The sequence below is a fragment of the Triturus cristatus genome, chromosome 3_1 (assembly GCF_964204655.1).
Source record: "Triturus cristatus chromosome 3_1, aTriCri1.1, whole genome shotgun sequence".
Taxonomy (NCBI): Eukaryota; Metazoa; Chordata; class Amphibia; order Caudata; family Salamandridae; genus Triturus; species Triturus cristatus.
Window position 1 is genome coordinate 515460370 of NC_140583.1, and position 24089 is coordinate 515484458.

Consider the following 24089-nt stretch of genomic DNA (forward strand, 5'->3'; position numbering starts at 1 on the left):
TATCATGCTCTTCCCTGACTTTATCTTTGCAGTGCAGCACCAGCGGGAGTCTTTCCTGGGGGTTAAGAGCCAGTAATCCCACGATTGGTGTATTTGATTTACTGGTTGTACCCATTGTGTACAGATAAGTTGCCTCACCTCAACCTGGCGACAGCTCAGTGAAGGGGCACCGCTCTCTCCGTCAAGAACCCGGGCTTTCAATGAGCTGGAACCAGAGGCCGCAACACCTGAGAGGGTCCTTAAGGCTGAAACATGTAGACCCGTTCACGTCCACCACCCAATCCACTTAGTTATCTTCTCATCTGAAGGATTTATTATATCCTTAACAGTGTAGGAATAAAGACATCCCTGAGCTCCTCCCTCACAGTTAGGGGGTAGTGGCAAATGAAGCACGCGGTCCAGAGGGTCCGTAGGCGAGGGTGCCACGAAGAGTGGTTCTAGGGCTGGCGGGGCTAGGTTTCCCCTGTCAAGAGGAGAATCCCAGATGATAAAGCACACCACCTGGGTGGGTGATGGGATTACGTCCTAATTAAGGGATTCCCTTAGTAGCGCATTGAGATCATCTTTGCCGTCTCTTTTTCAAGCATATATATGTGTTTTTAGACCCGCGGATTTTGTGTGTTTAATTGATAATATATAGGGATTCAATCCTCACTGGTCTCTAAATTCCCTAGGACGCCCCTTAAACTGTGTTGTTTCAGCGTTCCCCTCAAGCCATTTTTGGGAGGGTTTTCTGTAGCTCTTTGGGGCTTGAGCACCCTCATGCTATTCTTGTCTCCCAGTGGTAAGTGGGGGAGCGGGGACTGCAGGAGTCACCATGACAACGCAGAAATATACGGGCCTTTCTTGGAATATGTGGGGCTTGCACACCCTGGCCAATTGCTACTGCATACATGCAGTTTTTAAGCGGAGGGGTGTCCACATAGTTATGCTCCAGGAGTCTGACATCACTAAGGCGGAATGGCTTACACTGCAAAACGGTGAAGGGGACAGGTCTATGCACAGGGGCACAGATCTGGGTGAGGGCGGGGGTCCTGTTGGAGGTGTTATACCGGGTGGCGGATTTAGAGGGTAGGTTTGTGCTCAGAGAAGCATGCCTGAATGGTAATCATGTCCTGCTGGGGTGTAATTATGCGCCCAATGCTGATCAGCCTCGGTTTCTTCATTGCCTCTCCTCGATTATGTTGTACTAGGCTTACTTGCCTTAGTTGGTGGGTGGTGATTTTAACTCGGTCCTGGATTCCACCCTAGAACACTTTCACCTTCCACCTCTTCCACCCCCACGGGGGCTAACGAGGCAAGCCTGCGGGCATGTCTATAGTAATCGGAGCTCTCTGGAGTCTGGCAACACCATAATCTGGGCATCCGTCTGTATTCCTTTTACTCCCGTATGCATGGGGTCAACTTGTGGCTGGATTGCTTGTTGCGCTCCCACACCCTCTGCCCCTTTCTAATGTCTCCGAATTATTTCGGGAGGGAGTTATTGGATCATATCCCCCAGATAGCAAAGCTCTATTGTGGACAGATCTCCTTACCCATACTTACTTGGCAGCTTTCGCCCAGGGTTCTGTAGGACCCTCTCTTTCATGGCACCCTCACCATAAAAATTCTGGAATTCTTTAATTATAACGAGGGCACAGCCTCTTCCCAGACTGTGGAGTGGGAGGCCTTCATGGTTGTGTTACAAGGCGAGAGTATACAGGTGGTGGTTGGTGTCTGCCCAGTGACTTTCAGTGAACTGGAGGTGGCTGAGCAAAATTGCATTGATATAGAATGATGGGCGTTGGATGACCCTCTCCTCCTTCCTACCCTGGCCCCTCTCCGTTACATGGAAGCCTGGTTGCTGGAATGACTGAGATGCCTGGATTTCACGTCCTACACTGCCAGAATGCATTTGATAGGATACAGGTCGGGTAGGCTGCTGGCTTGGCTAGCCGACAGAGATACTCAACAGATGCCAGTGCTTGAGCTTCGGGACCCTAATAGTGTAATCTTTTGCTCTTAGCAAGAGATCCATGAGGCCTTTACAGCCTACTATACTCATCTCTACCCTCCACTCCGTATCTCCCTCTGCCTGCATTGGAGGAATTCTTGGTCCCAGCATGCCTTCCCAGGCTAACTCCATTTGAGCAGGCAGACCTGGATGTCCCCCTGACAGCCCAGGAAATTTGTGCCATCATTACCACAGTGGCCCCTGGTAAGAGTCCCTGGATGGATGGCCTACAGGTTGAGTTTTATAAGTCCTTTATAATGCGAGCAGGCCCCATAACTTCTCCGGCTCTATGAGGGGGCCTTAGCTGCTGCTTCCCTCCAGGCCACCATGGTGTGATGCCTCCATTGCTTTGTTACTTAAGCCAGGCAAGGGCCACTTGGATCTGGTGTCCTATTGCCCTAATGCCATTCTGAATGTAGACTTTAAGATCTTGAGCTTGCTCCTTGCTAAGAGGGTCCAGTCGATGTTGCCACAAAAGGGTAAATAAAAACAGATTTTTGGTGTTGTTGAATTACAAAATGGAGCTATAGTGGAAAAAGGGGAGATGCTTAGTGACATGAAGGGATCCCAGGGTACAGTTATATGGCTACGAGCATTTCAAAGTTAGTAGTGAGCAAAAGTGGTCCCTTTGTGCTACTGAAAATTCTATTTGCAATGCACTAATGGACCATGTTACCGGTCATTTTAATCTCTCACATTTCTTGATTAATCTTTCCCAGTCAGCCTCTCATCTTTAGCCCTCATTCTTTCATCACCTTCTCTGCTTTGAACAGTTCACCCAATCTTTTATTCTTTCAGCACCGCTAACCATCTCCAGCATATTTAGGCCTCACTCCCACTAGCACTGCTGTCATTTACCTTTGTCATTCTTGTTTCTATCATTCCCAGTTTCCTCACCCTCTTCTTGTTCTCTTTTCTCTCCCAGTTCTCTTATTTCCACTTCTTTCCTCCAGCTTAATTAATTTCTTTGAGTTTTCTCTTCAAAGACAAGTATAGGTCGCTCATTCTCATGCTGCTGTCATGAACCCTCACACTTCCCCTACTTTTTCTGACAATTTCTTCCTCTGGTCTATTTCTTCTGGGTTTCTTTGCACCTCAGTCTCTAATTTGTTAATTCTAAATCTTCTAATTTTCTGCTTACCTCCAACTCTGATTCTCTCATTCTGTAAACTATACCTTTGACTTTTCGCACTCACCTCTCTCTCCTGGTTTTATTGCCACCCTAGTGCTCATTTTCCTCTCCCGTCTCATATTTACCTTCAACTTGCAAGCACCACATTCTCTAATATCTATACCATCCCTTCCGCTAACATTTAATTTTACCTTTGACTACTAAATATCTCTCTTCAGTTAATCTCTTACTTTCCACTTTGTTCTTCTCATTCTCTCACTATCACCTCTCAATGCTACCCACCGCACTGTCTCTCATCTTCTTGCTTCTGCATCTCCAGCTTCCGAACTACCTCCATCTTTGCCACTCCAGGTTATTTCCAAACTCCTGTCACACTTGTTTCCCTCACAGATACCTCTCTCATTCCCATGCACCTACTTACTTCTTGTTTCTGTCTTACTTTTCTTACTCTGAACATTCCTTTCATCTCACTCAACTTCAGCCTCCCTTACTCCTTAGCCTTTTTAATTCCATATTTTACACTTGTCTCATCTCTCCTTCACATTCCATAACTTCACTCATCCTGCGACATCCATGCATATCCAGTCTCAACTCCTTAACACTTTGCAATGTATATCTCTCTCCCTTTCATGTTTGCCACCCACTCTTGCATAGTTTTTCCCTCATGGGCTCAGGCTCTTGCTCTTTGCCATTGTTCAGCCTTTGGACTTACTCTTTCTATTCTTTCTGCCCTTTCCGTTCATTTTTCCAACATTTGTTCCTTTCCAGTCAGTTCCTTTCTTTATGTGTATTTTTGTTACTTTTATTTTCCTTTCCGATTTCTTATTCATCTTGTATTTCTTAGTTGCTACCCCCTTTCTTTTAGCCCTTTTTTGCTGTTCCTTTATCACATGCTTTCTTTCTCGTGCGCTACCACTATAATTTCAAAACTTTTTTGCTTTTATTTAGACATTTGTTATCTTTGCTACGATTTTAATGACCAGTGACCTTCATTTCTGCACGCAACACTTTATTTAGAGCTCCGGTGCATTGTTTCATTCTTTTTAACCTGTTACTCACTAGGCTTGCTATTAAATAAATAAAAGATATCAAAAAAACTAACTCTGTAAACACTTTGGCTGTAATTATCCACTCCGTTTGCTGTGGCGGGCGAGGGGACCGGATACACTCTGATCCACTTCCGGTTAAGGGGACAGCTGGTGCCTATGCGGGAATCCTGACTCACGGCTATAAAAGTAACATGCCGGTGCGGACGCGCAGACACCAGCGGTAGGTTTCTGCCACAACTCTGGCCCGCGGATGTATGACATTACAACGCGGGTTTTTACCACGCGTGCAGTTACATCGCATGCGTTACAACGCATGTGATGTTACAACGCTATGCCATTCCAACGCAAGTCTTTACATCGACTTGCGCTAGATGGCGTGCTAACATTAAAAAAGTGTAAATTACTATTCCAACTCCAGTCCACTTAACAGTAGGGAAGGTGTTGGGATAGTAAACGACACTATTTGTAATGTTAGCACGCCATCTAGCGCAAGTCGATGTACAGACTTGCATTGTAATGGCATAGCGTTGTAACATCGCATGCGTTGTAACGCATGCGATGTAACTGCACTGCGTGGTAAAAACCGCGTTGTAATAGCTGTTCCCCCTGGCCCGCTCGTTATTGAAACTACGGCGCTACCACTATATTTGAATTTTTTTTTCGCTATTATTTAGACATTTGTTATCTTTGCAACGATTTTAATAACCAGTGACCTTCATTTCTGCATGCAACACTTTACTTAGAGCTCCGGTGCATTGTTTTATTCTTTTTAACCTGTTACTCACCAGGCTTACTTTTAAATAAATATAAGTTATCAAAGAAACTTACTCTGCAAATACTTTGGCTGCAATTATCCACACCTGCCCCCTTCCACCGTGGCTGGTGCCGTTTGTTGTGGAGGGCGAGGGGACCGGATACACTCTGATCCACTTCCGGTTCTGGGGTCAGCTGGTGCCTATGCAGGACTCCTGACTCACGGCTATAAAAGTAACATGCCGGAGCAGACGTGTGCAGCGGGCACGCCGCCTGCGCGCCGAAGGCAAGCCCGTCTGCGCCTGGACCGTATCGCACAATATAGACATGGCTTTGGTTACTGAAACATGGGCAGATAGTACTTCTGACCCTGAGCTGTCCTTAGCCATTCTCTAAGGCTACATACTAATTAGAAATGACAGGGGGTGGTGGATTAGCAATCGTTATCAAGGATACAATGCTGATATAAAGCTCCCCAACACGAAGCTGTCCCGACTGTGAACTGCTCTCATTCAGAATCACACTAAGTGACAACTATACATTTAAGGGTACAATACTGTACAGACCTCCGGGAGCAAAAAAGAAATTTGAATAAATATTTAGTCATATCATCGAATCTAGTACCGATTCACAGGATTTCTCCATCTTGGTTGATTTTAATTACCATCTTGAAAATGTAAATGAACAATACACAGTCTCTCTTTTAGAGTTGATGGCTAGTGTTTCGATGCAACAGTTGGTTAAGAATTCAATGCACGAGGCCGGCCACACTCTAGATGGAATCTTCACGTCCAATTCCCAATTGGAAGTACAGGAAGTTTTGCCAATCTCATGGTCAGATCACAAGGCCATCTTATTTGTACTTACCTCCTCCCACCATGTACTACGCCCTCATTCCACCCACAGGACATTTAAAGGGAGCCATTTTTAGAATATTTGCCCACAGCAGATGCAATTAGCACTAGCTTCCTCCAAACTGAATTTAAGGTCCGAAGTAAACACTGGAACTGATAGCTTCACCAATTGGGTCAAAGCAGCAGTAAACACTCTAACGCCAGAAAAAACTATCATTAGCAAACGCATGAAAAAGTCAGAACTCTGGTTTTGTGACTCGCTACGTAACCAGAAGCAAGTCTGTAGAAAACCAGAGAGATGCTGAAGAAAAAATGATACAGAGGCCGAGAAAATGTTATACACACTATCTTTGAGCACATATAAAAAAAATGATCCTGGACAAGAAAAGACGCTACTTTACGGAGAAAATCAAGCAGGCTGGCAACTCCAGTAAAATACTTTTTTCAACCCTAAAGGAATTAGTTATACTACCTATTCCACCAATACAGGATACTAGTGTAGCAATCTGCAACTTACTTGCAGGTTTCTTTAGGGACAAAGTGCAGGCTATTTACGATTCCCTCACAGAAAAGGGTAACAACCCTCTAGTGGATCCCCCCACTATACCCCCTCTACGCCCTGTTCATGATCTGGACTCCTTTGTTTCACCCAATGCAGAACAGATCTCACTTATAGTTAGATCACCTTCAGACCCACGCCCCCCTAAAAAATTCCAACTGGCATCTGATGATATCAGTGAACAACTCAGCCTACTTTTTAAAGAGATTATTAGTTCTGCCATTTTTCCAGATGCATGGAAAAAGGTCTCAATTCTTCCTCTATTAAAAAAAACAAATCTGGATCCTAGTGACCACAACAATTATAGACCCATTGCGAGGATCCCTTTTCCAGCCAAGGTCTTGGAGAAGATCATAAACTCCCAACTCACCACCTATGTGACTTCGGAAGATCTGCTGGACCTCTCACAATACATTTCCGTCAAGGACACGGCACGGAGACTGCCCTGGTAATGGCAGCAGAGGAGCTTCGTGCAACGCTGGATTCAGATGCAAGGGCCGCCTTGATCCTACTGGATCTATCGGCGGCCTTTGACACCGTGAACCACGACATTCTTATCAAAAGGCTCCAAAAGGTGGGAGTTAAGAACTCAGCTCTAAGCCTGATTAAATCCTATTTAAAGAACAGGCTGCAATTTGTTCAGATTGGCGACTCCTGCTCAGAACAGTTTGCACTTCCATGTGGGGTGCCGCAGGGCTCGTCACTGAGTCCTACTTTGTTCAATCTATATGTGACCCCCTTAGCTGATGTCATCAGGCAGTTTGGCTTCCCACTGGTCTCCTATGCAGACGAGACCCAGATTGTGGTGTCCATCTCAAGCAAACTGGAGGATACAGCTGCTTGCTTTAATCAATACATGTCCCACGTAGACAACTGGATGAGCTCAAAGTGCCTAAAGCTTATTGGAAGTAAAACAGAGGTTCTGTTGATGGGATCCGAACCCTCTTTTTGGTCACAGAATTGGTGGCCTCTGGACATGGGAACTCTTCCTACTCCAGTTCATAAGGTTAAGAACCTGGGCATTGTCTTTGATGACAGACTTGCCTTTCAACATCAAATCAATAAAGTCACCTCTCAAGTTCATTTAACACTGAAGTTAATCCGGAAAGTGAGACCATTCATTCCCCCAGATGCAGTAAAAACACTGTTGACAAGCTTAGCAATGTCCAGACTGGACTACCAAAATGCCCATTATTTGGGCATTCAGAAATAGCACTTGCTAAAACTTCAGCAGGTGCAAAATGCTGCCACCAGGATGCTACTGAACATTCCTAAGTACCAGTCCGTCTCCCAAGGCTTAAAAACACTTCACTGGCTCCCGGTAAAGAGGAGAACAGAATTCAAATCTCTATGCCTAGCGTATAAAGCTGTACATGGAACAGGACCTGCGTACCTGAAACAGCATTTTTCATGGTACCATCCTTGTAGAATGCTATGCTCAGCTCAAAGTAAACTTCTTCAGATACCCAAATTCAGGAAAGCTCGCTGGGGAGGAAGCCGCTTTATCCTGAACACCGTAAAATTGTGGAACATGCTCCCTCTAGCCATGAAAAACTGCCCAACACTAGTTTCTTTCAGAAAAGCGCTGAAAACTGGGCTTTTTTCAAATTAAATCCTACCTCCTTTCTTTCATTACTGGCAGACTCCTCCGCTGCAGCGCCTAGACGCCCCTGGGCATTCGAGCACTATATAAATCTCAAAATCAAATCAAATCAATCCCCATTCCTTTCATTCTCTTCCATAGAGGTGTTTTTCTTTCTTTTTCCAACTCCTCACTTTCATTTCCCTGTTCATTGTTTCTCCCTTTGCCTCTACTTCATTGTTCCTTTTCCTTCACTATTCTTTTTCTTCTCTCTTCCTTCGTTTAACTCCTATTTTCTTAGCATTTCTATGTCACCCTGCTTGAGTCCTAACTCCTACATCATCAATTTTGTCACATACTTCTCCTCACTGGGTTATTTATGACACTATGCCTAAGTTTATAGAATTATTTTAAAAACTTGCAATACAATGCACTAGCCAAAGCCGCAATAGAGGAAACTTCTCATTCAAACAACAGGTACAGCTTTAACAAGAGCATTTCAAGTTCCTCACATTCACAAGAAACTGTTAATAGGCAGCAGCAGTGCAACTTCAACAACACACCCACAGCAGGTACTATGCAGGTAGCAGCATTGCAAAGGAGAGGAAAATGTCTTCATGCAGGTTATGCACAGCAGCAGGTTTTTCTTCAGACAAAAGTGAAATAGCACACATAGCTGTACTGCAAGCTGTCCTGATGCAAAATAGGCATAGCAGAGGCAACTTCTGTGCAAGCTTCCTTAATACAAAGAACAGACACACCACAAGCAATAGCACTGCAAACGTTCCTCACACAGAAAAGGTGCAGCATGGGCATCAGCATTCAAATCGCTATCACATCAGTGCATTTCTGCGAGCATCAGTGTAAGCTTCCCTAGCAAATCAGGTGCAGGTTGGGAAGCAGGTGTGCAAGCTTCTCTCACACTAAACATGAAAAATATGATTAGCCGCTGTAGAGGTCTCCCTCAAGAAAGATAAAGCACAGGAAACCTGAGTACTGCAAACATCCCTCACAAGAGTGTTACACTGTGGGAAACTCAAAGCAATGACAGCCATGTTCATTGATTGAAAGGTTAGATGTGGCAGCAAGATGGCGGCTGGTCAGTCAGTCGAGTGAGCTGGGCGAAACGGGCTCCCCTGCTAATGTCTCCCAGCTGACTGTTTACGGAAAAATCACCAGTGAAACGACTCGGAATGATTTGGCGTTTGGTTTTGTTTTCACAAGCGGAGCTACAGTCCTCGATCAGAGTTCTTTGTCTGTCTCGAGCTTTGCAATCAAAGAGCCCGGCGGTGTGGTCAGGGCTAACTGGTATGGCGCCGAAAGCTCCTCCGAAGAACGCTAAGACTCGACAACCTACAGGAGGCACTAATAGCCCGGCGAAGGTTTCTAAAACATTGCTGGTAAACGGTGTATCAAAGGAGGGGACACCCAAGACTGCTCGAACTAAACAAGGTGTCCACCCGCTCTTTAAGTCACAGAGCGCGAAGAACGATAAAAAATTGGCAACCGCACAGGACGATAAGACGGAGAGCTTTGGAAAGGAAATTAAATCAAACTTCCCACCCGCAGTGGTAGCTCTGGATATAGCTGCAGAAGGCTCTGCAGAATTTAGCCTCTTACCTGATTCAGCAATTGGGCATGCAATCTCTATGCCGGCTGCCGATCCTGGAACTGTTTTACCTGTGGATGAAGAAGATGGGATCTGCGGTCCAGGTCAGTGCGCTAGCAAGTGCAATAGAGGCATTGTGGGTCCTGTAGTCCTATCGGTAAACCTTGGGACTGCACGCGAGAAAATTAGCTGCAATAATGTAAGTGGCACAAGCACTATGGATGGAGGCGTCTCTTCTGTGGGGGCTTTAGCAGATGCGGGATCAGAACATTCTAAGGAGCTGGAAATGGGGGATAAATTTTACTCGATGTCCGATCCTTCTACGTCGTCAGAAGATGGCAGTTTGAGCAGAGAAGGGCGTGAAGAGGATAGCGACAGTATTCGTTCCCCCGATGAAGAAAGTCAATTAGAAGAAAAGATACCGCACGGGCTAGGTACAATCCAGAAAGCTAAGGTACAGGGGATCCTGGGAGAGCCGTCTGTTAATAACATACAGGAGTCACTGGCCTGGGACTATTCGTTCTCTAGTAACATTACTGATGCAATAACTGGAGAAAGGGGTGATAATCTGGGCCTTGGTGGCGGGGAGCAGGAGGCCACTGAGGAAGTCACTCTTCATTCTATCTACCAGCTCATTATGGCACATAGAGCAGAGACCAGGGCAGAAAGCTCACGGGCCCAAAGCGCCTGCCGCAAAGTACAAAACTCAATTAAAAGAGTCGCCCAAACTTGTGCAGATATAGCAGCTAGAACATGCAAAGTCGAAGAGCGGATTTCAAAACTTGAAGATGAACTGAGTGCACAGAGAGGGGTCACAGAGAGCTTGAAAAATCAGAAGGAGGATGTTGCCTGGAAGCTCTCTGACTTAGAGAACCGAATGAGAAGGAACAACCTTCGCATCCTTGGTATACCGGAGGGGCTAGAAACCTCAGACATTCGTCAGCTTGTTGTAGAGCTATTTTTGGAAGCATTTCCAGATTTAAAGAACTGGGACTGGAAGATTGAAATACAAAGAGCTCATCGGTTTCCCTTTAAGATGCGACAACAATCAAACCAAGATAATGTGCTGCCCGTGCCATCCTGATCTCTTTTAATAATTTCTTGGCTCGAGAAGCTGTTTTTGACGCAGCTAGACCTAACCGGAAGAGAAAAGGAAAGGGACAAGAATTCTTTGTTAGGCCAGACTTCTGCCAGGCTACAGTTGAGCGAAGGTGGCAGCTTCGCTCACTGATACCGCTGTTTCAGGCGAAGGGTGCACAAGTATTTCTGCTTAATCCTGCAAAGCTAAAAGTACTGCATCAGGGACAATTATTTTTTTTTATATCGGAGATACAGGCCAAAGAATTTCTAAATACAATATAAGAGGCTTGGGTGGCCCGGGCTAAATATTTATCTGTCTTCTGCTCTAAGAATCATATGGCTTGATGTTACTTATTTTTTCCTGATAGTCTAGTTAGCCTCATGATCACTATGTATGAGCTGGTGTTTATTGGGTATTTTGGGGATACTCACAGGGGAGCCCCCAGCTTTCCCATCACTAGGGACCTCTGGTCCTTTTGCCTTGTTCAAAGGGAGGGGGAGGGAGTAGGGGTGGGGGACGGGATGAGGCGAGCTGGGAGCCCGGGGTCTGGCCAGGGTGGCCAGAGGAGGTAGGGTATAGATGGTATAGATGATGTAAGCACTGTAAGCATTGTACAGCTGGAGGGAGACATGTTTTTTTTCTAATGTGTTATTTCTGGTATTCGAATATTAATATTAGTGGGAACAGTCTTTAAACAATGTAGGCCAGAAAATCAAAAAGTCACTCCAGAGCAGTATGACTATTCTGAGGGTAGTAATATTAGTAAATAATGGTTAGCTCTCATATTCGTATAGCCTCTTTAAACATATGCGGTCTTAACAATAAGAATAAAAGGAGAAGGGCACCAGAAGACCTCAAACTCCTTGGCGTAGACTTGGTATGTCTGCAAGAGACACATATAGCTAATACAGATTCTAATTTATTAGACACCTTGGGGTTTAAAAGACGTGCACACACCACTCAGGATTGTAGGACAAAAGGAGTTGCTGTGCTATGCAGAAATAATAGTGTTAGCTGCGATAGAAAAATTGTGGACAAACTGGGAAGATGGATTCTTATGGGTTTCAAATGTGGATCGGGGGTGTTTACGCTAGGTTCAGTATATTCTCCAGTGGTAGATGATCCATTAGTTTTGAGATATTTATCGACTGAGCTTCCATCCTGGCCAGCGCCTTATGTACTATGCGGGGATCTAAATGTTAATGGGGCTAAAGATTCTGGCAGCATTGTAACTGCGGATCGTAAACCACAAGTACGTAGGGCACTAAATGATGTGATATCGGATTTGGGGCTTATTGATGTTTGGACTAAACTAAGGGGTTTGGATCCAGGATTCACCTATTATTCAGCCCCCCATCAAAAATGTGTCAGGCTAGATTACTTCTTAGTTTCACCATTGCTATTAAAGGAAGCAAAAATCGAATTATATCCCAGGGTTCTATCAGATCATAACCCATTAGTCTTTGAATTCCCTTTGGATGGGATGGTAAATATACATAAAAAATGGACATTTGAAAGGGCTATCCTTCTAGATCAAGACTATAGTAAATATATGAAAAGTAGGATAGGTGAATTTTTTAGTATCAATAAGGGCACTGCATCTCCAGGAGTGGTCTGGGATACGTTTAAGGCCTGGATACGAGGGGAGACCCTTAGCTTTGGAGCGAGCAGAAGGAAGAAATATACTCAACAAGTCAAGAGCTATTATCAGAAGCTTTCCCAGCTGGAAACTGAATTAACAGCAAATATGAGAGATAAAAGGGAACTAACTGCAACCCTGGACTCAATTTTAGTGACTAAATCAGCCTTAAATGATTTGTATCTAAATAAGCTTGCAGGCACATATATAGTCAAGAAGCAAGAATGTTATGAATATAGCGAAACTGTAGGGCGATTACTTGCAGTCAGGACTAGGCAACAAATATCTGCACGACATATAAGTCAAATAAAAAACATGAATGGCGTTATAATATCTGATGAGAGCGAGATTAGAGATTCTTTTAAAGATTATTATAGGGCTCAAAATACAGAAGATACATTACCTGATGAAGGTTATGACCCTCTTTTTTTACCTAAAGTAAAATTGGCAAAGGAGGAGGCGCGTCATCTTGAATCAGAAATCTAATATGAGGAACTCCAGAAAGCGCTATACGATCTACCATCGGCCAAAGCCACTGGCACGGACGCCATACCGTTAGAATTCTATAAAACCTTCTTTAAGGAAATAGGTGCGGAGCTTCTTGCTCTCTTTAATATCGTTAAGGGGGAGATGTTCCACCGACTTCTTGGGGCTCGGCAAATATTGTAATATTTTTAAAGAAAGAGAAAGACCCCTTAAATATGGGCTCTTATAGACCAATAACGCTTCTAAACAGTGATGCTAAATTATATTCTAAGAGTTTTGCCTCTCGTCTTAATAGAGTTATGCAGCAATTGGTTTCCCGGTGGCAGCATGGATTCATACAGGGAAGGGGGACAGAGGACCATATAAGGAGACTTATCATACTATAGGATGCTTCTGATGTTTTAAAACTTCCTTTAGCAGTGGCCTTCCTAGACGCAGAAAAGGCGTTCGATCGTGTTTCTTGGAACTATCTGTGGAAATGTCTTGAAGCTAATAATCTAGGAGAAGGCTTTATCAGGGCAATCCAGGCTCTTTACTATAAACCTTTAGCTCAGGTTCAGATTATGGGAGGCCTCTATGAACCTTTCCCTATAGAAAGAGGGACAAGACAAGGATGTCCATCCTCTCCTTTGCTATATGCATTATATATAGATCAGTTTCTTAGGCTTCTGGAGGCTTTAGAGAATATATCTCCCTTTAGTCTGAATGATAGGGATACGAAAATACTGGCATATGCCGACAATGTGGCTGTTGTCATGTCGGAATTATCTAGTAAATTGGTCGAATTCGAAATGCTGGCAGAGAAATTTGGCCGAGTTTCCGGCTATGGGCTTAATAGGGAGAAATCGCAGATTGTAGCCAATAAATTCATGATTTCTAAAGATGATAGAATAGTGGAGGAGGCGGTGTACCTGGGTATTCGAGTCAGGGCCCAAACTAAGTAAGTAGTAGAGGCGAATCTTACCCCTATAATGATAAAAATTAAGAAGGACATGGGTCGATGGGACAACTTGAAGCTATCTATTATAGGGAGGTGTAATCTGATTAAAATGGTTGTTCTGCCGAAACTGTTATATATTTTTTGTACAATACCTCTGGAAATACATAATATATGGTTTCGGCAGATTGAGCGCGAGATAGCGAGATTTATCTGGTCCTATAAAAAAACGCGTCAAGCAAATTGTTTCCTAACACTTCCAGCTGAAAGAGGTGAACTAGGACTACCAAATATCAGATTATATGACTTAGCTGCGTCATTTAAATATTACTGGCCTATGTTTCGAATAGATGATAACATGACCACGACTTCAAATGATGTACCTTCCACATTTGAGACTTTAATGGGCTCGGGAGCTAGTGGCTGTCTTTTAAAAATATATGAGCCTAGCTATTTTAAAAAGACCCGATTTAAGACTTTGATAACTGCATATCAAAACTGGACTCGGGTTAGAAAAAAACTTGATATGGGCAGGTTCAGCAGATATACACCATTTTTGGATAATAGTCAGATCTCTGTAACATTGCTGGATGGATATTTTGGGAGGGGGATAAGGGCGGGTGTGCGTAGTATAGCAGACCTGTTGGATGGAGACCAGCTAGCTAATTTTGAGATAATTAAAAATAGGTTTAATCTTAGTAATAGAGATTTTTTTAAGTTCTTACAAATAAGGGATTTTATTATTAAGAAAACTGGTGGCATAACTGGGTATTCCGTGATTCCCCTGTTGGAGGCTATTACTGGTAGGGACCCCCCTACAATCTCAAAGCTTTATAGGATATTTCTTGAAGGGGTACCAGATGATATTGAAAAACATTCTACAAAATGGCAGGAAAGGTTGGAGGTTACAGATTTGTGTTTGGAAAGAGCTATTGTATTGGCTAACACTGTACTATTTACAGCAAATCTCCGGGCACAATGCTTTTTAAACATTCTTTGATCTTTATATTACTCCTGCTAAAATTATTAAATGGGGGGGCATGGAGGGTATTCATTGTTTTAGATGTAAAACTTTGAGTGTGGATCTGGTGCATATTTTTTCTACATGTTCGGAGCTGGAGAAATTAAGGCTAAAAGGTTACTACGTTTCTGCAACATGTTTTGAATAGAAGGATACTGTTAACCTCCCAATTTATGTTACTCGGAGTATCAACACCAGAAGATAAGTGTAAGGAGTTTCTGTTTATTGCGATGACTATACTTAGATTATGTATTGCCTCCTCGTGGCTTGATCCATTATCGCCCACATTTGGGCAGTGGAAAATGCGTTTGTTACATATATTCAACTTAGAGAATGCCCTCTATGCCCAAAAGTGGAAAAAAGGAAAAATCAAGAGACTTAAGATTTGGAGACCACTTAATGATTAGGTGAATGATTTTAAGTAACAAAAGTTAAATTCTGGAGTGGTCTTCAGCCTAGCTCTGCTTTTTTTTTTTTTTTTTTCTTCCTTTCCTTTTTCCTACCCTCTATTTTTTTTAGATATATGGACAGTAAAAGTTCGGTCTCTTGTTTCATTAGTTGAATAAGGTGGAATTGTCAATATTCTATCCCTCCATTTTCTACTTGCTTATCAAATTAGGTTGTAATTCAAAAATACTTAATAAAAATTATTTTAAAAAAAGACAGCCACGTTCATTAGAGTGGTACTGTAGTGTCAGCAGCTGTGAAAGCATCTCTCGCCCAAACAGGTAGAACACCACAGCAGCAGAGCAAGCCTATGTGACAAAACATGTGAAAAAGTATGAAGGGATAGGTGTGCACAGGTGCCAACTGGCAACACATCACATGTGACACGTCAGTCCTTACTGGCATTTTATCCAAAAGCTCGGTGCATACAAGGATTTCTGATCCCATGTTTAAAAGCTAAACACAAAACAAGTTCCAGAATGCACAGTGTTCTTGGATAAAAAGCTAGATCCACCTGAGGTTTCTCCTATGATGGCAGGAGGTAAAAATGTACATACCACTATGTCAAATTTGCCAGACACATACCATAAAATGTGATGAAATATACAACCTTAGTGTGCCATCAGATGCATGTGGGTTATCCATTTAAGGCACATTTTTTTTAAATCTTCTAGCCTTCAGAGTTATAATATATCGGATTTAGAGATACCTGTGGGATCAAATATGCTTTTCAAAGATTGTTTCTTTTTATTTTACAAATGGTTCCAATTCACCTTAAGTGGCATGCCTGGGTTCCATTTCATTAGGTGTTTTTTTGGTATCTGTACATTGTTTTTGTCGGTTCAGGCCATTTAAATGAACATTAAAAAACTTAGTTTAGAGAGTTCATAGTCATCTGAGTAAAGAGGTGAGTCAGGGTACATTGCACCATGGAAAATGAAATGTGAATGGGTGATTGGCACTGTGTCTCACTTTCTGAATCCAGGGCAGATCAAACAAACACAGAGGGCTGGGCTTCGCATTAGGGGCACTAAGTATGGTAATCTTTATTGGCACTCTGCCCCACTGTCCATGACCTCCTTCTCCATATTCTTTCTTGCTACCTCCCTCCATCGGTGCACCTCATCTCTCCATAACCCCAATGTATCGTGTCAGAACAGGCTTTTTCACACACACATTGTACACAGAGACAATAAACCATACAAATGTGTAAATCAATGTTAAGAATTGTTACATAAGACAATGTGAGCTGCAATATGTAAGAATCATGTAATCCATACTGATCGGCATTATGGGCCACATACATCATGCATTTCACCAGTCGCAAATGACTGATTCGACGAATAGAGCCATTTGAGACCAGTAAAATACTTTTTGGTATGTATGAATTCCAATTTGCAATTCGGTAACATGTTACCGAATCGGTAATTTCGAATACATACCGATTCGGTATTAGGAAGGGGCATGTTTAGGATGTCCCTTCCTCATATTGAATTGCAGCAGTATGTAGGAATGTTTTGCAACCGAAAAGCATTCACAAAGCATTAGCAATTTACCATATTCTTCAAGTAGCTGGTAGCCCATTTGCAACCATGAAGGGGTCCCAAAGGGACCCCCTTCCCCTTTGTGAATGTTCATAAAAATGTTGTTTAAGAGCAGGCAGTGGTCCCTCGGACCACTGCCTGCTCTTAAAAAATGAAAAGAAAACTTTTCATTTTTCTTATATATATGCAACCCATTTTCCTTTAAGGAAAATGAGTTGCATTTGAAAACATGTTTTTGCTTTATTTAAAAGCAATCACAGACATGGTGGTCTGCTGAACCCAGCAGGTCGCCATCCCTGTGAATTTTGAGATTCCTAATGGGTAACAAATTGCGAACTGCATCACTAATATTAGTGAGGTAGGCCGATTTGCGAACCATTATGAAATGCTAAATGAAACTCATGGAGTTACATACATGCAAATAGCGATTACCTGATTGTGATTCGCAGAGAATGCCAATTAGGTAATCGCTGTTTGAAATTGGTACATGTGGCCCTATATGTTTAGAGTGATTTCTCTGGAGAAACACAAACTCAGAATTTAAAATGTAACAGTGGTTGGGGTTGTATATATCAATGAGAAGTTTTGTAATACTAAAATTAACCCTTTTTAGCAACCTTACAATAACAAAAGTTTGAGGAAAAGATAAGCTTATACCATGCAGATACCTTGCAGTTTGAATGCAACTCTTTGAGAATGTACACAGCTCACTGTGCTATTTTATGAGGATTGTAACTTACGAACTGCAAGTACCAACACATTCTCTGTGAGAAAATCAGTGGCCTACTGAGCTATCACCATAAAATGCAAATCTTTAGTCTGCTGCTTACACATTTGGAGGAGGCTCATTAACCCTTTCTACTACCTTAGAAGTCAAAACCATGACTAGACAAACAAACATTTGTAATGCAATAGGTCTCGCATTCACACGAGTTTGAGCTATTGGCATTGTAAATGAAAATTCCCTTTATTTATTTTTGGGTTTTAAAACATTAATAAAAGGCATTGTCATTTACAATACTAATAGCTGCAACTCTTGCAAATGCATTGCAATAAAGGCCTTCTCGACCACTTGTCAGATTGTAAATATCAGAGAAAGAGACTGGCCTACGACTCTTCAAAGTAGTGATTAATAGTGCAGTGAAGAAGATGTGTAAGTGTTGTTAATTACACAGACACAAAGGTGCCGATCACGATCCTGTAAAAACCGGGTACGAACCGTCGGACGGAGCATATTCTCCGTCCGACGCGTACCCGGTCGTCAAAATATACAAACATAGAATTACGATTCGCACGGAAACCCCATTTCCGTACGAATCGTAAAAAACCCCGACCGACGAAAATAATCGTACAAATGCGATACGGGAAAGCGCCGAAATGACGTCGGGACGCACGCAGCCTGCCATTCACGAACCAGGAATCACGATTCGCACCGACGTCATCCCGCACGGTGAATATTTTCGGCTGCCAAAAACTGCCGGGAAATCAGGACGACGCGAACAAGGAGTACCTGTACGCGACAGACAGACATGGACCCGAACCTACGTGTCATCCCGGCCCTCATAGCAGTCGACCTCCTCTACAGGTTCGGACGCAGATGCCGCAGAAGGTCAGAACAACAAAGGGAGGGGGGAAAGGGGGGGTGGGGTGGCAGGACCAGGGGCAGGCCACAAAACCCCCACCGAAGTCACACAGCACACATGCCCTGGACATACCTGACCCTCAGGTCACTACGAGGGGTTTGGGGCGTGTCCAGCAAAGCCAGCGTCCGCCACAACGGAAGTGCTTGACGACGCGAACCAGCAACACAACAATACAGGTACGTCCCGTACCCACGCCTTAAGAGCGTGGGTACGAGTCATACCCCGCCCACACCTACGTCATCCCAACAATGGCGGGACGGCTGTACCCACTTGGCAAAGGCCTGGGTACGGCCCGCACAAGCATTCCACAGCGTGGGTACGGATATGTACAGACCGTACCCCAGTGTAAGTACGACCCGTACCCTCAACCGCGTACGTATGGAGCGTACCCCCCACCCCAACAGTGTAAGTACGACCCGTACCCTCACCCGCGTACGTATGGAGCGTACCCCCCACCCCAACAGTGTAAGTACGACCCGTACCCTCACCCGCGTACGTATGGAGCGTACCCCCACCCCAACAGTGAATGTACGACCCGTACCCTCACCCGCATACGTATGGAGCGTACCCCCCACCCCAACAGTGTAAGTACGACCCGTACCCTCACCCGCGTATGTATGGAGCGTACCCCCACCCCAACAGTGTAAGTATGACCCGTACCCTCACCCGCGGACGTATGGAGCGTACCCCTCACCCCAACAGTGTAAGTACAACCCGTACCCTCACCCGCGTACGTATGGAGCGTACCCCCACCCCAACAGTGAATGTACGACCTGTACCCTCACCCGCGTACGTATGGAGCATACCCCCACCCCAACCGTGTATGTACGACCCGTACCCTCACCGCATATGTATGGAGCGTACCCCCACCCCAACAGTGTAAGTACGACCCGTACCCTCTCCCGCGTACATATGGAGCGTACCCCCAACCCAACCATGTATGTACGACCCGTACCCTCACCCGCACATGTATGGAACGTACCCCCACCCCAACAGTGTAAGTACGACCCGTACCCTCACCCGCGTACGTATGGAGCGTACCCCCCACCCCAACAGTGTAAGTACGACCCGTACCCTCACACGCGTACGTATGGAGCGTACCCCCACCCCAACAGTGAATGTACGACCCGTACCCTCACCCGCGTACGTATGGAGCATACCCCCACCCCAACCGTGTATGTACGACCCATACCCTCACCCGCATATGTATGGAGCGTACCCCCACCCCAACAGTGTAGGTACGACCCGTACCCTCACCCGCGTACGTATGGAGCGTACCCCCACCCCAACCGTGTATGTACGACCCGTACCCTCACCCGCATATGTATGGAGCGTACCCCCACCCCAACAGTGTAAGTACGACCCGTACCCTCACCCGCGTACGTATGGAGCGTACCCCCCACCCCAACAGTGTAAGTACGACCCGTACCATCACCCGCGTACGTATGGAGCGTACCCCCACCCCAACCGTGTATGTACGACTCGTACCCTCACCCGCATATGTATGGAGTGTACCCCCACCCCAACAGTGTAAGTACGACCCGTACCCTCACCCCCGTACGTATGGAGCGTACCCCCCACCCCAACAGTGTAAGTACGACCCGTACCCTCACCCGCGGACGTATGGAGCATACCCCCACCCCAACAGTGTAAGTACGACCCGTACCCTCACCCGCGTACGTATGGAGCGTACCCCCCACCCCAACAGTGTAAGTACGACCCGTACCCTCACCCGCGGACGTATGGAGCGTACCCCCCATGCCAACAGTGTACGTATGGACCGTAACCCCACCCGCGTATGCATGGAGCGTACCCCCCACCACAACAGTGTAAGTACGACCCGTACCCTCACCCGCGTATGCATGGAGCGAACCCACACACGTGTATGTTCTAAGCGTACATATCCTGAAATAGGAGGGGTGTGTGCAGAGTCCTCCCAGCAGTGCCCAGATGCAGGAGGGGTGGGCGCCTAACACTCCCAGAAGTGCCCAGACACAGGAGGGGTGTGTGCAGAGTCCTCCCAGCAGTGCCCAGATGCAGGAGGGGTGGGTGCCTAACACTCCCAGCAGTGCCCAGACACAGGAGGGGTGGGTGCCTAACACTCACAGCAGTGCCCAGAGACAGGAGGGTGTGTGCAGAGTCCTCCCAGCAGTGCCCAGAGACAGGAGGGGTGGGTGCAGAGTCCTCACAGCAGTGCCCAGACACAGGAGGGGTGGGTGCCTAACACTCCCAGCAGTGCCCAGACACAGGAGGGGTGTGTGCAGAGTCCTCCCAGCAGTGCCCAGACACAGGAGGGGTGGGTGCAGAGTCCTCCCAGCAGTGCCCAGACACAGGAGGGGTGTGTGCCGAGTCCTCCCAGCAGTGCCCAGACACAGGAGGGGTGGGTGCAGAGTCCTCCCAGCAGTGCCCAGACACAGGAGGGGTGGGTGCCTAACACTTCCATCAGTGCCCAGCCACAGGAGGCGTGGGTGCCTAACACTCACAGCAGTGCCCCTGCAAAGAAAAGGGTGGAGTACCCACAGATCCAATGCCCACAAATGTCAGTCAGGTGCACAAAGATCCTGCAGTACATGTACCACATGTGTGCGAGGCTGGAAGTATACATATGCATAGCGCCTACAAGAATACATGTACACATGAAGTCATGGCAACAGTCTACATACACAAGTACAGTGACCACCAAGGGCGCCACGAATGATGCAGGTGGAGACATCGCTCAGCATGCATGGGCCAAGTCTAACGAGTCCGTCACACACCCAGCCAATGTAGACACAGCTCAGCCCCACATATTGGAAAGACCCTGCAGGGAAGAAGTCAGGTTACACAGAGGAAGGAACACACCTTGGGACGATGTCACCATGCAGTAACTGCTTACATGAACAAAGTTATGTAGCCAACAGCTTGTGATGGCACACAGATACCAGGATCCACCCTATGACCAGCACAAGATGACAATTCCCACAAACCCAACACATAATCACCACCCAAAATAATGGGGCAGGTCGACCAACAGCAATACCAGACAGACAGTAGTGTACAAAGGAAAAATAAATTGCTTTAATCAGCATCCAAAACATATGTTTTTCACTTCAAAGTTCAAAAAGTACTATGCCCATAGGGCTAACCAAAGTTCCAATCCAGGTGGGGGACACAGTGGGACGCGTGTCCCCTAGCTTGCCTGCACAGTCAGACTCCATCGTCTTCCAGAGCGGGGAGGGCATCATGTGGGGGGGAAGGACCAGGCACCGCAGGGACATGAGGGCGAAGGGTAGGCGTCGTGGGTGCAGGGATGGAGGACTCCACCACAGGGGGTGGGTCTGGGCCAAAGGCGGAGGCCAGCATGGCTTCTGCACACCTTTGCATGGTCCTCCAGCGTCTCCCCTGCACCCGAAGGAACCACAGGCCCCAAGGAGGGGGGGGCGGAGGGATGGGTCGCAGCGCCACAGGGGGAGGGTGTGGACAGGGGGGGGACTCAACCACCCTGACCGGGGACTCCCTTGACCGCTTGCGGGGTGGTGTCACAGTGGGGCTCAGGGACTGAGCGGCCATGAAGGAGTCCTTGCTGGATATGTGGCCAGGAGAGCTGAGGGGAGGGGATTTGGAGGGAGTGGATTGGGTGGAATGCGGACTCCCACTCTGGCTGCATGACTTACGTTTGCCCCCCGACCCAGTGGGTGTGCCTACTTCACCCTGTGTGTGCGTGCCAGGAGGTGTGCGCTTGTCCTTCCCTGCTGGTGTGGTGCCTGTGTCTGTTGTGGTGGGTGCATGCTGACGTCTGGGTGTACGTGGAACAGGCATGGGAGTGGGAAGTGTGGATGGGGCAGGGGTAGTGGGTGGGACGTAGCGCTGCAGGAGACCCACTGCTGCAGTCAGTGTCGAGTCTATGGACCTCAGCAACTGGCGTTGGTCAGCCTGCGATGAAAAAATGCCCTCCAAGTATGCCTCCATGTTGTGCAGCACTTGGCTGTGGCCATGGAGGACATTAAGGATCGCAGCCTGACCAATCTGCAACTGCCGCTGGATGTCCACAGACTCGGCATTGGCGGCAGCAGTGGAGACAGGGGCAGGGGGTGCGGTGCCTGGCAGGAAGGAGACATGTGGTGACCGGGCACGCTGGGAAGGGACACGAGCAAGTGGGAGGCAGCTGATGGCAATGGAGGGGGCGGGGTGCGATGTTGTGCCGCTGTCAGCTGCTGGTGCAGCCTCCGCCCACTCGGAGAGATCATCCTCGGACCCGTCAGCTTCATATTCAGTCGTGCCAGTGGACAGGTCCTCGGCCTCACTCTCCTCCGCCTCCGTACCACTCAATGTGCCAGCCACGATGTCAACGCCGGCACTGGTGCTCGGTCCCTCCGCTCCGTCTGTGCTCATGTCTCCCTCCGTGTCCCCCGACGATGCTGTGGGCAAGGTGAAGAGACAGCAATTAATCACACACCTGTATACATATGTCACATGAGTCAAATCTACATAGGTTACAGTGCATAGCCTGCAAAGAAAGATCAGTAACATCTACAAAACAAGGTACAGATGTAGGGCATGCAACACACAGTTGGTAGACCCACCATACCACTGAAAAACCATGGAGAGCATGACACAATTGCAAATGACATGAAATGGAGTTTGACATAGGAGCCAGGCCCTGGGGACAATCCAGCACTGCATCTGCACCACACAGCGTTGCCGAAAATAGGGATGAGCAGGGACCATATCCATGAACTTGAGGCGCATGCTGCATAGGCAATACTGAAAACATGCCCAACATGATTGTCTCACTGCACCTTGTAGGCTTTGCCCGCACCAACCACCCCCTACATGAGACAATTTGTTGAGACACAGGAAGCACTTACATCTCTTAGTCTGGGTGAAATACACAGGGGCTGCATAAATGCAAGATTGGACGCCAAATTCCCAAGGTGCGCCTGTCCAAAGAATCATGTACAAATGGCCATCATCAGATGATTGTAACAAGACACACAGGCACTGGCCACTGTGACTATGAACAAGGGAAATCAGGTCAGGCTGTACAGTGGACACTTGTACTACATTTCACGTCAATATACATGGTGCCAGGGGACAATGGCACAGAGCACAACCTATGCTGTAGACACTGAGAGTGTCCACATTTTGTGATGACACACATGACACCTAGGAAAATATACCCCAGGGGACAGTAGTGGCCACACAACTCCATGGTCCTGAATGGGAATGACTGCAACACACGCCACCATCCCTGCACTATGCTTATCGCACACTCATGCACCCCATTTCACAGGCCACAACATAGGACATGCGCGCTGTAAGGCATGACACTTGAGAGACTAACTCCCATGTCTGGACTCGGCATCAGTGCCAACTGACATGGAACCCACATGTACTTAACTGGACAGGGCACAGGCAAGGTCCCAAAACCTGTTACACACCACCCCCACACATGATGCAACAGGCATAGTTCACGTGGAGAAAGTGCCAGCCTAGAAAACCTTGTGAAGGAGTGACTACACACAGACCAGGGAACACATTGCAAGGAGGGGAAGGGAGGCAGGAGAGCACAGCTATACTGTGGGTAACTGGATCTGCACAGCACCTTTAAACCCTGGCAGTGAATCCATGCAACTGTGCACTTACAAATGCTGGTAACACACAACAAGCACACATGTACCTACCCCCTTCCTGCTGCTGCTTCTCCTGTAAGCGCCTCTCCAAGTCTGGAAATACCACCGACAGCACACGCTTGTGGATGTGGGTCAGACGGCAGCGCCC